This window comes from Ictidomys tridecemlineatus, chromosome 7, assembly GCF_052094955.1.
Source record: "Ictidomys tridecemlineatus isolate mIctTri1 chromosome 7, mIctTri1.hap1, whole genome shotgun sequence".
NCBI lineage: Eukaryota > Metazoa > Chordata > Mammalia > Rodentia > Sciuridae > Ictidomys > Ictidomys tridecemlineatus.
In genome coordinates this window covers 16,434,452-16,451,557 of record NC_135483.1, presented here as the reverse complement: position 1 = coordinate 16,451,557, position 17,106 = coordinate 16,434,452, and the positions used below count along the sequence as shown (strand labels likewise).

General features: G+C 45.5%; 1 long non-coding RNA gene across 2 annotated transcripts; it reads left to right on the top strand.

Moving 5' to 3' along the window:
- Positions 1 to 7,513: 7,513 nt before the first annotated feature.
- Positions 7,514 to 16,222, top strand: LOC144365283 (uncharacterized). Of its 2 annotated transcripts, XR_013423586.1 has the most exons (4): positions 7,514 to 7,588; positions 13,706 to 13,762; positions 14,770 to 14,878; positions 15,778 to 16,222. It is a non-coding gene; the product is annotated as an uncharacterized LOC144365283 (long non-coding RNA). The 2 variants fall into 2 exon arrangements; XR_013423587.1 differs by lacking the exon at positions 13,706 to 13,762 and having other exon boundaries at positions 7,515 to 7,588.
- Positions 16,223 to 17,106: the final 884 nt, after the last annotated feature.

Sequence of the window (17,106 nt, the reverse complement as noted above, 5' to 3'; positions counted from 1 at the left end):
TTGTGAGAAGGAAGGAGCACCACCGTGTGTGTCCCCACGCACCTTGGACGTGCAGGAAGAGCACGTACTTGCACCCTGCATGCTGGTTTTCGTGTTTACCCCGCCCTGGGTTCAGTGAGACCCTAGGCTTTTCTCGAATCTGAGAAAAGTAATCTGTCAAATCCACTCACATTTAATGACATTTCATTCCTCTTGGGGCGCCTGGACGATCGTTATGGTTTGGCTGCGAGGTGTCCTCCAAAAGCTCACAGGTGAGACAATGCAAGAAGGCTTAGAGGCGGATTGACGGGGTTGGAGAGCCTTAACCCAACTGGTGAATTGATCCCCTGATGGGGTTAACTGGGTGCTGACTATAGGCAGGTGGGGGGTCGGTGGGGTGTGGATCTGGGGTATATATTTTGTATCTGTCACGTGGAGTCTCTCTCTCTCTCTCTGCTTTCTGATCATTTTATGAGCTGCTTCTCTCTGCCAGACTCTTCTGCCATGATGTTCTGCCTCACCTGGAGGAACAGCACCAGGTATCTATGGCCGGGATCTCTGAAACCGGAAGCTCTCAAATAATCTTCTCTTCCTTTTATTGTTCTTGTCAGGTCCTTTTAGTCACAACAGCGAGAAAGCCTCGGACTAAAACCGTGATGATACTCGGTGCTGAGTAAGTCTTTGCAAGGGGAGGTTGGACTCTCAGGTGAGGATGCCGGGCGGAGAGGAGAGGGAGCTTGGGTCTTCCTGGAGCCTCCCAGTCAACTACAGGAGGTGATCACCTGCTAGGTCCACAGCTAGGCTCCCCTGCTCCACCCTGCCTCATCCTGGTGTGCCATCTGCCCTCCTACGGAAGAATTACTGACCAGACCTGTGGTTCCTTGGCGTAGGAAGTGGAAGTAGCCCTAAGCGTGTGGGATGCGGCTGGACTCTCGCTGTCTGGGCTCAGGTTTCAAAATCAAGAGCTTCCCACAGGTGGGATAGCTGAGTGAAAACTCTTTGCACTTTCTTAAAGTAGAATGATTAAAAACCTAAGCGTAGTTAGTATGAACAATGAACTTAAATAGCACAAATAGGCCTCAATTTTAGGTGAATATGCTCGTTTAATTCAATATCTGAGTAGAAACTCTCTCTTTGCATATAAGCTCCAATAGTGACTGGCCTGATCCTTACATCAGCTAGATACATATAACGTTTGGTTCAAGAGGTTTCTTGGGGGCTCTAGAACATACAGGGTTCTTGGGGTACCTTCATGGTTTTGTTTGCTCTCAGTGTGTTGCACTGTATTGCTGGTTTTATCTCCTCCAACAGGGCTGCTCGTGGATCACACGAAGTTCTAATTAAATGAACTTTCACTCATGCCTGTAATCCTAGTGGCTCGGGAGGCTGAGGCGGGAGGATAGCAAGTTCAAAGCTAGCCTCAGCAAAACAGAGGCCCTAAGCAACTCAGCGAGACTCTGTCTCTAAATAAAATACAAAATAGGTCTGGGGATGTGGCTCAGTGGCCAAGTGCCCCTGAGTTCAATCCCTGGTACCTGCCCCCGGCCGCTCCCCCACAGGAAAAAAACATAAGTAACTCAAAATGATTCCTGTCTCACTTTTGTAGATTGAAGGCAAACAAAAGGGAACTAGAAGCAACACCTCTTAGAGGAGCTCTTCATCAGCCACTTGGAGAGTACAGACGGGTGATGTAACCAAGCCTGACAGGAAGTGGGTCCCAAGTTCAAAATTATCAAAAATCCTGGATGAAGTATGGACAAGCATCTACTATTGTTTATTAATAACAAACTTTGCCCCAAGTCTCCTGGGCTTTGAGTTATTCACTGAGAATAGCATGTAGTCATCATCGTTTTCAAGACTTAAAGAAGATCTTTCCTTCAGGGACATTTTAAAAAATGCACAAAATAGAAAATAAAACCATGAAACCTCATTTGCCTAACACTTCACTTCAATAACAATCAGCATTTGGTCAAGGCAAGACTTAAGAAAACTTATCATTTGCTCTTATTTATTTTTGTAGTATTGAGGATTGAATCCAGGGCCTCAAATGGGCTAGTCCAGCACTTTACCCCTGAGTTACACCCTCTGCCCTTTTTATTTTTCTTTGAGACAGGGTCCTCCCAAGTTGCCGAGGCTGGCCTTGGACTTGTGATCCTCTTGCCTCAGCCTCTTGAGTCACTGGGATTACAGGTGTTACCACTGTGTCTGACCTACTGGCTCCCTTTAAAAAAATTTCTGTACTTGTATGTTTTATAATGTACATGGGATATACAGTGTGTATACGCATAGAAAACAAATGGACATAAATTAAAGGTGTGTGCTCAAAACCTTTGGCCCTCTAAGGGAGTGTAATCAAATGTTTAGAGGCGGCTTCAAGAGGTTTCTTCTCTATTGCAGCCAGGAGGCCTGTCCGGTGTGCAGATCTGATCCTGTAGCTCTGTGTGGCATTCCCTCAGTGCCTTCTCCCTGCTTTTAAGGAACGTTCTGTAAGGACCCACCTCAGTCTGCTGCTTCACTCCTGTCTTGCTTCCTCTGCTCCGGCCCCTGTGCTGGTTTGCAATGCAACTTGTGCTCTGCACACACATTGATCCATGTTTTTTCTTGCCCAGGGCCTCTGCACATTCCTCTCTACTTTCCATCTCGGCTGCCATACTGCTTTCTTAGGGAGTCTTTTGCTTCCCTCCGGTCCAAGTTGAATTTCCTAATGGAAACTTCTGATGGAATTGAATCCTTTCCATCATTGCTCTGGTCTTAATCAGTCACAGCAGATTCATCTCCGTGATGGCCAATGTCTCTCCCTTCCTCTAAACTGTGTTCTCCAGGAAGTCTACCTCCCCAGGGTCTAATGGCATATCTAGCACATAATAGGCATTGAACAAACTAACAGAAGGCTATAGTATAGTTCAAGGTTAAAAGAGTACAAGGTTAGATGCGATCCCTATAAACCGGTTGGTGGATGAATCACCATTGCATGAGAAGTTCAGTAATGGAAGAGATAAGGAACAAGGTAAAAACACAATACAAGTTCACGGGCAGTGTACAGCTAATTGCCAAACAAGCACAGTGGTTGTCAAATACATTAGGTTCAAAGGGAGAATGCGCTCTGTGGGATGGGCCGGGTTGGCTTCAGACTATTCTTTTGAAATACAGCAGCCACATGCGAGCCAGCACATATTGACATCCTGGAAGCTGAATCTTTGCCTATGATACTGACACTATAATTTAATTTTGATTTACAAGAGTCTCCAATTCGACCCTGAAGCCATCTGAGAATGTCATCTTCCAGATCATTCCAGTGTGAGCGAATCTGCCCTTTTCTCAGGCTCTGCATCCATTCAGCTCCGGTTTATTAGCAACATCTTTCCTTAGGTCTTGCCACAGTCTCTCCCAGTCTGACTTTTGTTTGGGCTCTCACGTGGTGTTTCTAGAGGTTTTGTAATAAAGGGAGTTGTTTTTCTATGATCTGGTAAATAGAGAACCAACTCCTGGTATCTGGAAGGTTGTGGGCTGGTGTGTGAAGCTCAGCCTGCCATGGACAGGACCTGAGCCTGTTTCTGCCTGAGAGAAGCTCTGCATCTGTCTTTGTTTCAACACACACTTGTTTATTTATTTTACTGCTTTCTAGTCTTCCTTCATTAAAATGTACGTTTTGTGAAAGCAAAGACCTTAACTGTCCTGTCCCCATTGGAACGCTAGCACCTGGGACAGGCACAGAACACGTGCTCAATACACACTCATTGAGTGAATGACTGTAGGGTGGCTCTGGAGGGTGGGCTCTGGAGGGCTCGGTTTGCTTTTGAAGGCACAGAGGCCAGAGGGCTATGCATCATGATGCCAGACTTTCTTGAGCTTGTGAGTAACCAGAGGGCAAAGGACAAGTTGTTTCCCCATTTCTTCATTTCCCACGATGTTACTTAACATCAGGTGTTTGAGGGTAGTAGATGCCAAGAGGACACCAAATAAATGGAATCAGAGAGCTTTCTGGGTAGTCATTTGCCTGTGGTAGTGGGAAGGAGGAAGGACAGGTGGCAGGGGATTGAAATGAGCAGACCTGGAGTGAAGTCTCCATACCCCCCCTCATTCACTTGGGCCAGTCCCTGCATTTCTCAGCCTCAGCTAACTTGTCTGTAAAATGGGAATATTAACAGCAGTGGTCCTTGTCCTGGGGCCATAGTGAGGCATCCTGTTGGGATAGGGCTCTGCAAACAGTGGAAACCTAGAGATGACAGTTGTGGTGGACTCTGGCCAAGGCAGTTAGGGAAGGCTGGGGACACCCCCAGGATGGGGGGCAGTGTCCTTGACCTTCAGAAGGACACTCTTCTCAGAAGTTGAACCTGCTGGGCCCAGAGTCTCAGGCCTTTCCTCCATAAGCTCATCTTGTCACCACCTTCTTTTGTCCCCTCCCTACTCTCACTTCATGCTGGCTCCTAGAAGATGTGCCAGATGAAATGGAACACCATAGCCTAGGCTAGCTAGAATGATATTTGGAAGCATCTGTGAGTGTGCCTTCGGGGTGCAGGAGGGCATCCGGGACATGCTAGCCACCTCCCACCTTTTCCTTGGAACAATTTGACCTATTCCTAGAGAATTTTCTACAACCAGTGCCAGCCCTGGGTGGAATAAGGAATTTCTAATTGGGTTTGATTTGAGGGGACCTGGAAGACCCTGTCCCAATCTCTCTCAATGGCCTGAAATTCTCCTCCTACAGAACTTTGGTTTTGAAACCAGTATGTCCCCATTGAATCAAAATGAACCCTGAGCTCCAATTCACTTTATGCCCAGCTCCAGGGGCCCGGAACACAGATGGCTTTTGGTAGAAAAGCTAGCTGTCTGGAAAGTAGCACTTTGTAAGGACATCCTGGAATGGAATCCAGGCAAGCTGAGGGGACAGGAGCCTTGAGAACTGAGCCTGGGGGAGGGTGGGAAAGCAGAGATGGGTGGGGGGGGAAAGGAACGGGAGGCCTTCCAGAGCAAACTGGTCACATCGCAGGTCCGCGCAGAATCATTCGCTCTGTCTTTTGGATTTTTAGCTTCAGTGAACTGGTTAATTGTCAATTATTAATTAACATTAATGGAAGTATAGTTACTTTTTGTTTCAGTTTCAAGATGCTCTTTATGTTGTTGAAGTGAAAATAGTTGATTAGTCATGTCTATTTTCATCATAATGCTATTGTAGATTTGTCCTAGTTTCATTGTTATCATACAAAGCCAGCTGTGAGCCCTGTGAGAGTAGCATCTGGTTTCTCTGCCTTGTGCTCCCCACCACCATGACCAGGGGCCCGTGCCTGCGCAACAGCATGTCACCGCTGCCTCTTTGCTTGGGCTTTTTCCTCTCCCTGGAATACCCTGGACCTGTTGGGATCCTTCAAGGCCGAGTTACTTGACCAGCCTGTGCAGTTTCTCATGACTTCTGCACGACATCCTGAGTAGCACTTTTTATTTTATTTATTTCTTGCCTCTCCTGTACCTCCTCCCCCTCCCCTGATGCAGAGCTGAGCATCGTCTTGCTTTTCCACTCTACTCCCTGCCCTGTCCCTCTGGCTGGGGAGAGCAGCACTGTAGCCCCCAAAGGATGCTCCATAAGTCTGTGGAATGGAACGGTAGGCAGCTGGTACACGGTGCATTTCTGTAGCGATTCAGGAGCCCCAGAAAGAAAACATCCAACTCCCTGATGGATGCCTGTTTGTGTAAGGTTTTCATTTTCATTTCAAAGCAACGCTTGCCAGAAGGGCCGTAAGGTTTCCAGCTCTCGTGGGAATATCTGAATTCTAGATCAAACATCTTAACCACAAAGAGCTCAGATGGTCTACGTTGAAACATATGCTGTTTATCTAAAAAGACACACTGTATTCTGGATTCCATACACTCCTCCAAGAGGTCATGTGGCACAGCGATCCGTCAAGCCGGGGCTCTGATTTGTTGCCAGGCTCTTCTCTACTGTGTCCTTGAGACCAAGTCCAGCACTTTACTCCAGTCCTCCTTAAATCAAATTGTCCTTCAAACATCTTAGTGAGAATTGCAGACCTTAGTGAAATCTGGAGAATAATATTATGCCCACAACAAAAACTTAAAACATTTCCCCTTTACAGCATCTCTGTTCTCTCCCCCAAGTTCCCCTCTCAACACGACCAACCTCGGCTTGCTTCCCTCTCCTGGTGTTCTTCCACCCATGACATCTCCTCCACTGATATAGACACATCTTCTTTGGGAATCCCCCTTGTTGGAAGGCAGGGAGAGTAGACCACACAGGATCTATTCCCCTTTCACATTTAGCATGTCAATGAGCAGAAAGTGCTGTCAATTAGATATGTCATGAATTAAATGTGAATGATTCCCAGGGGATACCAGCCAACACAGCTCATTCAAGTTACTTGCTGTGACCAGTGTTGTGCCGGAGCCAATTCATCCCAGCTCACAAGGGCCCTTATGTGGTCATCATTGCTTTCAGGGATGTCATGTTAGTAACTGAAATCTGCCACCATGGGGGTGTTTATACCACTGTAATTGGTAAAAGCTACAAACCAGGGCTTTCTTCACCCCAGAGAGTGGGTTGTTAGTCACTGTACCCCATTGCAATAGCCATTGACACGCTGTCTTTCCCTGACTCTTGTGCAAGACTTCAGAGGTGCACTTGAGGGACTTTCTGCCCCCTCCCCCTCAAATTCTGTGATAGGCACTGAGTCCAGGTGGCCAGGAAGATGGCATCCAGTTCTTCAAGCCCTGCCCCTGTTGCAAAGTCCTCCCCCTTCCTCTTTCCTGGCTTACTACCATTTTTTTCCCCTAGAATTTGAGCTCTTCTGTGCCAGTTGATGTCTAAGTTTTGCCTCAGGCTGGTTCAGGGCCCCTTTCCCTGGTTTGTCTGAGGTCCTAACATGCTACATGGCAGGAGCCGCATCAGTTATATATACATCACTTCCCTGAAGAGATCAACGTAGACTGAGCAAGAGTCTTTTGGTCTGAATTCGGAGGTGAGAGGTATGATTGGTTCAGATTTACTCAGGCATCCTACTCTGGTGCAGTCAGTACTGGCGAGGGAATAGGGTGTGAGGGAAGGTAGTGAGAGCCTAGATACCAATACCCCTTCCAGGTAAGTGGTACACCCCAGGGGTCATAGTAACCTGGTCAGATAGCCCCAAAAGTGTTCCTCACAGCCTATCCACAGCCTATCCACACTCACTGTTGGAAACAGAAACCAGCCTATGAATGGTGATAGGAACTGGGAGAACCAGAGGGAAGAGGCAGGTGGGCCCTGGGAGGGGGTCAATGCAAGGGACCACACCAATCAAGAGGGAGTCGGTCACTCGCTTGTCTCCCTGGATCTGATTTTTAGGCTCTAATCCCAAGGGCCTGGAAAGGCCAAATATTCTCAAGGCTGGTTTCCTGGCTGCCTCTCATGCCAGCAGAGGGGAGAAAATCAGATGGACTGATGCCCAGTCTGCAGAGAGGAGCTGGCTGGCTCTGGAATTGGTTGGCATTATCCAGACCTTGTCCCACTCATATGACAGTGGGGGAGGGTAGGAACAGGGAGTGGGGAGGAAAGAACAAACAAGAACCATAACAGGCCTGGTGCGCTCAGGCACAGTCTGCTGGGCAGTCAGCATCCTGGGCGGTGAGTTTCCTGCTGCCACGTGAGCTCTGAGGGTCAGGGATCTGGTCCTGCCATGATTCTGTCCATAATGATTTATTGAGCACCTACTGAGGCCAGAGGAGATACTGGTGAATAAGACATACCTTCTACCATCATGGAACATTGTCTAATGGGGAGACAGAAAGAACACAATCAGTTGCAGGAAACATGGTTGGTGAGGTACTGGGTGTCATGGAGGTGCACGGGTGGGCTACTAACCCATGGGTATGAAAGAAGGCTCCTAGAAGAGGTGACATTCAAGTTGGAGCACAATGAATAGGATTCAGCCAGGTGAATGAGGATCACGGTGTGGAGTAGGATTTCAGGAGGGGGAATGGTGTTGGCAAAAGTCTGTACCACACAGCATTGCCTAGGAATTACAAGGACCCCAAACTCTGAAGCACTGACTGTCAGTTTCTAGTGGTCCCAAGGACCAAAGGCCTTGACTTCCATGAGAGCAGGGCAGGGAGGAATCATAGCATCTCAGCCCCTGTTGGACTGTTGTCATCTTCTCTGTAAACTGTCTGGGACAAGAAATGGGAAAGCCAATTTGCAGATGGCAGGGATGTCCCTTCCTTTTCCTGGGTTCTGCTGAAGTTCTGAGTTTGAGGCTGTGCCACCAATACTCTGTATTCTTGACTTGCTGGTTTGACCAGAGTTGCTTTCTAGGGCTCACTCTGACATCCTGGTCTGTTGTCTTCACAGCCTGCTCCACCTGTACCCTGAACATGATAATACCCTGACCTCCACCCCAATCCCATAACCTGCCAAAACATGCTCCTGAAGCCAGGCAAGGGGGAGCATGCTTTTAATACCAGCTACTGGGGAGGCTGAGGCAGGAGGATTGCAAGTCTGAGATCAGCCTTGGCAACTTAGCAAGATTGTGTCAAAAAAAAAAAAAAAAGGCTGGGGTGGAGGTCAGTGGTGGAGTGTTCCTGGGCTCAATCGTCAGTAATGGAAAAAATATTGTTCCTAATTGTTCTGAGGCCTGTGGACACTGGAACATCTTTCTTTGGGTATGAGGATAGTCCCACTGTGACATCTGTGACCCAGGGGACATGGGGTGGGGGTTTCAGCTGGGCAGATTTCTGCTGTCTCTCGTATTACTCTGTGTGTGACTTCAACCTGAGGACAGATGCAGAGGGAGGAAGAGACAACCTCCTGGCTCGAGAAGGTGCATTCTCCAGTCAAGGCTGTGTGGGTGGTTGTGGTCCCCACTAGAATCTCAGAACATCTCTGGGCTCATTTCCTTATCTGTAACTCAGAAAGAGTAGGTGGATATTCTTTGAATTGGTTGCCCACATGCTGCACAGGATCTAGGACAGCTGGGCGGAGGGTGGAAGGCACCTGGGTAGAGTGAACTGAGCAGAATGCCCTGGGCAGGTCAGGGTGGCCCACTCAAGTCTCAGGGAGTTGGCTAATTGAGGGAGTCAGGTGCATTCTGTCTGCTCCTTCTAGATGGGGCAGGAACAATCCAGCTCCCTAGGGTCTCTTCCACAGTCCTCCCCAAATACCTGCCTAAACTTTTCCTCCATCTGACCTCCATGGTTGAAGCTAAGCAGTCAACTCTCCAGCCTCTCTTTCCTCTGACACTGCCTTTCACAGCTTCCCCACGACCTGACTCAGGGACTTTTCCCACACTCTGAATCATGATGGTTGCCCACATCTGTTGAGTAACTTACATTTGTTATGTCTGATCCTAAACTAAGATTTTCCACACTTTATCTCCCCAAGTCCTTATGAAATACCCTCTGAGGCAGATTCTGCCCAGAGCATGCTTCTCCTCATCTTCACATGGCTGGATTGTTCTCACTGTTCGTGCATCAGCTTGGTGGTTTTCCTATTTCATTACCTCCTTCCCCATCACTTTCTGTCACACTTATTCTATCTTTTTTTTTTCCTGTATAGCATTTGTAATGGACATTATCTAACTTATTTCTTAATTGTTCATCCCTCTTCCCTAGAGTGTAAACTTTGGAAAAGCTGGGACCTCATCTGTTTTGCTCACCATTGCCCTCCCCCAACACCTAGCAGAGGGCCTGGCACATAACCATGTGCTGAATGAATCAGTGCTATGCTCGCCATGTCAGAAGGAAATTGCAGCTGAGAGAGGCTAAGTAACTTGCAGTTAATGCCACGGCAGACCTGGGGTTCGAACCCAAGTTGCACATTGCCAAAACACACATCCTTGACCCTGAGACTCTGTATGCTTCAGGGTGGTGCAGCTTTCTCTTGCCTGGTTTCTCTTACTAGGCCAAAGTGGGCAGGATTACTTTTCTGCTCTGGCATGCCACCTAACTGGTACTTGGCCTTGCTTTTCTTGACAAGGAATGATTTCCCAGAACTGTGCCTCTTATTCCTCCCTGCCTCCCCTCTGTGTAAATAGTCCCTGGCGGGCTGAGCCTTTCTTTTCTCACAGGCCTAGGAACTGCAGAACCAACCCCAGCCTTCTCTCTCTACAAGGCTTGCCAAGGACTTCCCGTTTACCAAGGCTTTGGGTCTTCCCTCCCTAGGTGTCATGGCTCTAAGGATGAATAAGGGCTCTGAGATTTGATTCCTTGGGGGCGCGGGAAGGGAGAATTGCTAAAGGGAAGAAATGAAAATCTGGAGTCCATTTCTCTTGGTCATTTTAAAAGGGAAATGTAAAAATAGAAAGTCTTGTTCTATGAGAAACTCTCCACAGATGAATGTACAACAGAATCACATATAAAACTGGGCAAAACATGAAATTCTGCCCCAGTGCTGGGAAGAATCAGGAAAAACGATAGGTCTAGTTCTGTCCTTTCTCAGATTTTATATTTAGGGTATGTAAATGAAGAAGGAACTGAGAGATGTGAGATGGGAATAAGAAAAGAAACTAAGATTCTAAAAAAAAAAAAAATTCTGAGAGGCAATGTCTGAAATCCTGACTGTAACCTTAGAATGATTATGTCTCCGAAAATCCTAGGCTCATCCCAGCACTTTGTAATTCAATACCATAACTTCAAAAGACTGTCAAGGGCCGCTCAAAATCCCCCCTCCCACTGTACAAGTTCTTCCTTTATCTTATATATCCACACGTCCTCGTCCTCTGTCCTCTACAAAAGCCAGTCTGGATCATTTCAATGAGTCATTGTTGAAGTAGACTTTTATGTTTAAAAATTTCTCCCATACTGAAATATAAAATTTCTTAAGATAGAAATCCCAAGTAAGCCTGATTCAGAAATAGAGGCTCCCATACTTTCATCTTATTTCTTTCTGTGAAGAGAGATTTTTATTAAAAATGATCTCTGGAGGTTATATTGCTTGAAAACAAAATGAGCAGCTTGGTTGTCTTTGCTGGAATTCTGCTGAAGATTTGGCTCAGGCCGGGCGCGTCATTCCTTTGCTGAATTATCTGGGGTGAAAGTGGGAGCTACTTAGTGCAGGGGATTGGAGAGCCTTTTGCTTGGTCCTGGGCTGTGTGTGGTACCCTTGAAGAGGTCAGATATATGAAGGATGCATGTGAGAATCACCTGATCCCAGAGCAACTTCCGTTAACCTTTTTCAGTCTCATGGCAATGTTCTCTCTGGAAGGGATAAAGGAAGTCCTCTGTTCTTTACATCGAGGAATGTGCCTGGGGTGCATGAAGTTGCTGGATAAATTTGGGCAGCTTTCCAAAGTTCTCTATTTAGGATTTGGGAAATTTATTTTTGTTAAAGTAGTATATATAGTATAACATAGAGCAGAAAACAAAATCAGGTGGACTTCTAAGGTAAAATACAAGTTCAAAGAAGTGACATGTTCAAATGGTGAGTGGGGCTCTGCCTTACTGCTTCTTGGTTTATGGCTTTGGCACATTCAAGGCATCTACATGCCTGACACATTGTTGGCTCTGGAAGCCAGTGTCCATCTGAAGACTGAGAAGAGTAGGCTGGTCACACCATCGAAGTCACTGTCCAGGGGCAGGGATTTCCCTGGAGTGAAGAAGGTGTGTCAGGCTGTCAAAGCTAAAAGTCTTCAAAAACCCAAATCATACTTTTCAAGGACTGCCTTTGTTCTGACTTCTTGCTCTCCCAGCGACCTTCAGTGGTGACTTGGCCATCCACCTCCTTTTCTTGCATTGACAGCATCTGCTCATCTTGGCAGCTGTATTTCTCGCTGCAAATCAGTGATTCTCAATTGTGGAGAGATTTTGGCAGTGTCCCTGCAGAGGGTATTTGGCAATGCCTGGAAACATTTCTCATTGTCCCAACTGGAGGGGGGGTGGCTCCCGTGGGTAGAGGCCAGGAAGGTTGCACAATACCTTACAATGCACAGATGCATAGGGCTCCCTCTTCCTGCCCCCAACAAAGAATGATCCCGTCCCAAAATGTCAATACATGCTGTAGAGGTTGGGAAACGCTGTTGAAATGGCAAACTGATATTCTAGTTTGCCCATCCATCTCTCATGAGTTTAGTTAGTTTGAATTTTCTTCAGAGAGATGAAACTACTCGTGGGTACGATGTAATCAAGTTTACTGTGTCCAATTCACCTATGAGGGCAACTGACCTCCTTGTCTCCTTGACTTGAAAATTCTTTAAACTCTCTGTTATATTAAGTGTACCTGTCAACAGACAAATGGATAATGAGAATGTAATGTATATACACAATGGAGTTTTAATTTTGCAACACAGCAGAATATTATGGCATTGGCTTGTAAATGGACAGAACTGGAGAATATCATAATAAATAAAATAAGCCAGATTGAGAAAGTCAAGGGTCAAATGTTATTGCTCATATGTAGAAGCCAGAAGGGAATAAGGAAATAAAAAAGGGGGGTGGATCCCATAAAAACAGAGGGGAGGTCAGTGGAGTTGAGGAAGGGATTGAGGGCAGGGAAGGAGAGATGGGAAAAGGGTAGAACTATGGAATAAAATTACCCAAATTATACAATGTTCATATATGAATATACCACAGTAAATTCTACCTTTATATATGTATGTAAGTATATATGTGTATGTGTGTGTATACGTATGTATGTAAAGCACCAATTAAAAACATAATAAATAAAAGGAAGACCAGTAGAGTGAGGAATGGAAGGGAAAGAGGAAGTACTAGGGATTGTGTTGGAGCAGATTCTATTCCATGGATGTATGATTATGTCAAAGTGAACCACACTATTATATTGCGTATAACTATAATACACTAATAAATACCAAAATGTGCTTATTTTTCTTTTACTTTTAAAAAAATTCAGTAACTGAAACATGAATACATACTGTGAAGTTTTAGATAATGAAGGATAGGCAACCACTCTTAAACATCTGTATTCACCCAAATACATAAATTAAAAAAATAAGAGCACAGTGTGTATTATTATGATACTTGCATTCTTTATGAGAATACCCACGACAAGACAGGTCTGCCTCATCCTTCCAAACTGCTGCATGTGGCATGGCCTAGCACAGATAGTTGTAGCTGATTTAACCGTGTCTTGGTTGATAGGGATAGGTGCCTTATGGCTTTCTGCTGGTGCAAGCATCTGTGGGAGCATCTTTGTACACATGACCTTGGGTACATATATAGATGTGCTGCAAGGTGGAGCTGTGGGTTGGAGGATTTGCCTTCAACTCCGTTAGGTGCTTCCAATTGCTCCATCAATAGGACAAACCACTTTCTACCGCAACCAGTAGTACCCAGTATCCATTTTTTCACATTCTCAATAACACTGGATTTTCTCAGTCTTTAGAAATGTTGCCAATCTGATGAATCAAAAATGGAAGCACCAGATTGACCTTGTACTAGGAAGCTTTCTACAACATTTTTAAAAATTTTTATTTTTTAATACATATAGGGCCATTTGTAGGTCTCTTATTTTCAAACATCTTTATTTCATGAAAAAAGTATAGGACTCCCTTGTTGGCCCAGACTTCTAGAGATCTGAGCTCTAGGAAGACTGAACCTGTTCTCTAGTCCTCTGGCCTCTAAAATCACCCACTGTGGTGGAGCAGAGGCAGACTTAGGATTTCTCTTTGTGTCTGGGTCCCTGGGCTCTGCTTCCAGCTGCCTCCATCTGCCTGGGGAGGGATGATGGATGGGGGACCCGTGGGGAGGATTTTGGGTCCCAATCCTTATCACTTCTTTCTGTGCCCCCTAGACTACAGAATTCCTCAAAGGAAGAGATTTCACCTGCAGTCTGTGCTTCTCTGTTGGAGTAAGTGCCCTTTATACTCCAACCATGTCACCCTCATTTGCTTTATAGAGTCGAGTCAATTACGTTCTTGTCCTCCATCTTCACCAGAAGCCTTTGAGTTATTTACCCGAGTGCCTCAGGGCTTAGCATTTGTCTCCAGCACTTGTAGCTGCTCAATAAATGTTGATAAAAGAGATGTTTCTGTCTCCCTACCTATGGTGGTAGGACCTTTGATTAGTTCTCAGGACCGTTTCCTGAGGGCCACCACCTTCATCATGACCAGACTCAGGACAATCCTTTGAAAGCAGACAAAGCAAATTCCTGGCAGGCCAAGTCATTAGATCCAAATTTCAATGGGTTCCCATTTTTATCCCTAAAAGAAGAAAAAAAAAAAGACACAAGAATACTTTTTATTTGATTTGTTTTGATTCCCTCTAGAACACCATCTAAGCCAAAATATCTCCTTTAACAGGCTGCTGCCAACAAACAAAATTCCACTCGTTGGCATGTATACTCTTGGCTTAATAAAATAATTTTCCTTTGTTAAAATAATAGAGTTCACTAGACCATTTACCTAGCTCCTGGTAATGATTCTGCTCTGCTTCCTTTACAAAAACTTCAAGGGAATGAGATTGGCCCTTTAAGAAGTCACAGAAAAATCTAAAAAATAAGGATTAAGGATCCCATTAGAAAATGAAACAGAGGGCTGGGGTTGTGGCTCAGTGGTAGAGCGCTTGCCTAGCACGTGTGAGGCCCTGGGTTCCATCCTCAGCACCACATAAAAATAAATAAAAATAAAAAAAATAAAAAGATATTGTGTCCAACTGCAACTAAAAAATAAATATTTTTTAAAGAAGAAAATGAAACAGATACTCAAGTTGAAAAAAATAAGCACTGTGGTCAGGCATTTGAAGGTTTTAGAGGAGCTGATCTTGTGAGCCCCAAAATAGCATCTCAGGATGGTGAGAGCACAGTTCAGCAGAGGCAGTGGTTGGGGGGTGTTGAGAATCATCTCTGTTGTCCTGCAGCTGGAACTAGGAGGCAGAACAGAGAGTAGAGCACCATGAGGGGGCAGAGGTCACCGAGGCCGACTTCCTGGGTTCACGTCCAGCTCTACCTGTTAGCTGTGTGATTTGGGTAGGTAATTCATCTTCTCCGTGTCTCTGTTTCTGCATGTGATATTGTAAATATTAAAGAAAATAATAACCTTAATGCACTGCTTGGTACATATGAGCCATTATTGTTACGAATACTCTTTTTACTAAGGCAGTTAACACCAGCCATCACTTATGTTCGACTCCGAGGCAGCTGGAGCAGAACCGAGAATGAGTTGAACTTGGCTGGATAAGTGTTTAGTGACAAGGGTTGTTAAGTTACTTAGGTGAGATTTCTTCCAACATTTATTATGTTGTTGCAAGAAGACACTGGGATTATTTACCAAGGAGAGAACAACTCTATATTTGGTTAGAAAATGTGTTAATTTGGTGTCAGGGTGCACATACCTGTGTCTCTGGGTTACTCATGCTGAAGGTTGGACCTCTTACCAAATCTACCTGTAGCAACTCAGAGTTCAGACAGCTTCTAGATGGAACGAGTACGTCTTCTTAAGCCCTGGGTCGTCCTCCAGACTTTTCAAGTGCTGGGTGATCCAAAGGCATCCAAGACCTCACTGGACGAGTTTGTCATGTCCATTTGGACGACATGCCCACCCCAGAGAATAGCACCTGGGGCTCAGGTGTGAGGAATCCAGGCTGTGAGTCTGGCAAAGTTGGCGTGAGACCATGAGGAAAAGTTGGGACTGAAGCCCTGGACCAGAATGTCCCTTGTCTCTTAAACCCTGAGGAGAAGGGAAGAAGGTGGAAGACCAGATGTGGAAGCACAACCTCAGAATCCACCTCCAGCCTCAGAATCCACCAAGTGCTCGGGGCACTCAGAACCCAAACACTTCCTGTGCATGTGGGAATGGGTTATAGAATTTTAATTTTTACTTTTGCATCTTAACTTCATATTTTCTTTTTCTTATTTTATTTTTTTAGTTTTAGGTGGACAATATATCTTTATTTTACCTCATGTGTGGTGCCGAGGATGGAACCCAGTGCCTCATGCATGCCAGGTGAGCACTCTACCACTGAGCCGCAACCCCAGCCTTCATTTTTACTTTTTCTTGGTCAACAAAGTAACTTTGATGCATTGTAGAAGGCTACAGTAAATTTCCTGCAATGAAAAAAAAAATGATCCCATAATCTCATCAGGAAGAGACAATCTCTGGGAACACTTTGATGATCTCTTCCCAGCCTTTGTTCTAGCCTCGTCTTCATTTGAGATCAAGCTCCATATTATATTTGTGGTTCTTCACACGGCCTGTCTTTCCTGCAAACATTATGTCACCACATTTCCCCATAGATTTTAGTGAATATTATTTTTAACTGTTGTTGAACATTCTGTTGTATCGCTGAGGTATGTTCTACTCAGCCATTTTCTTACTGTTAGATGTTTAAGTTGCTTCCAATTTTTTTTTTCTGGTTATCAGGAACATCAACATGACTATTTTTATACATAAATCCTTGTCCATATTTCTGATTACTTCCCGAAGAAAGATGCTTGGAAGTGGAATTACTGGGTCAAAGGGAATTTTGAAAAACTTATACCATTTTATAGTCTCAGCTGGTTCCCATAAAGCATGGGAATGTCACAAGCTCTACTCCTGTGCCTTCCCAAGTTCTCAGCTCCCTCTTTCCTCTCTCCTCCAGGACCACTCAGACCCTACTCCTTCCTTCTCTTACTCTTCCAGCTGACAGGAGTCACGTCATTCTTGAAAGAACTGTTGGTCATCATCTCACTGCCTGGAAGGTGTGGGACACTAAGTGATTTCTCAGGGCAGAGGTGGCACTTCTTCTATATTCCCAAGACTCTCCAGATTCAGCAGTGAAGAGGAGGGGGGCCCTAATGCTGAAAAGACCAGAGGCTCAGGCACATAGAGTGCGTGGTGATTTCCCAGCCCTTCTCTCTCTGCTTCCAAAGGGCCGGGGGGAAAGGAAGAAGGAAGAAGGACTGCCTTTTCTCTCCTCTTCTCATTCATTATTGAGCCATTCACACATGAGTTACCTATTAGACACCAGGCACCTGTTGGGGTTGAGACAGGTGAGGCCAGGTATGTCAGGGTTCTTGGTTAGCCCCAGAGGTTGACTCGAGGCTAGACATATTCCTAAAAGGATAGTGGTCACTTCTCAGAGATGATGGAAGCTGATGATGGGACTAGACAACAGGCAGGGACCAAGGGAGCTGGGCTTCAGAGAACACAGCCCAGGGTCTGCTCTAGGAACAGCCTGATGGTCAGGACGTACACAGGCACTTGCCCGCTGTTA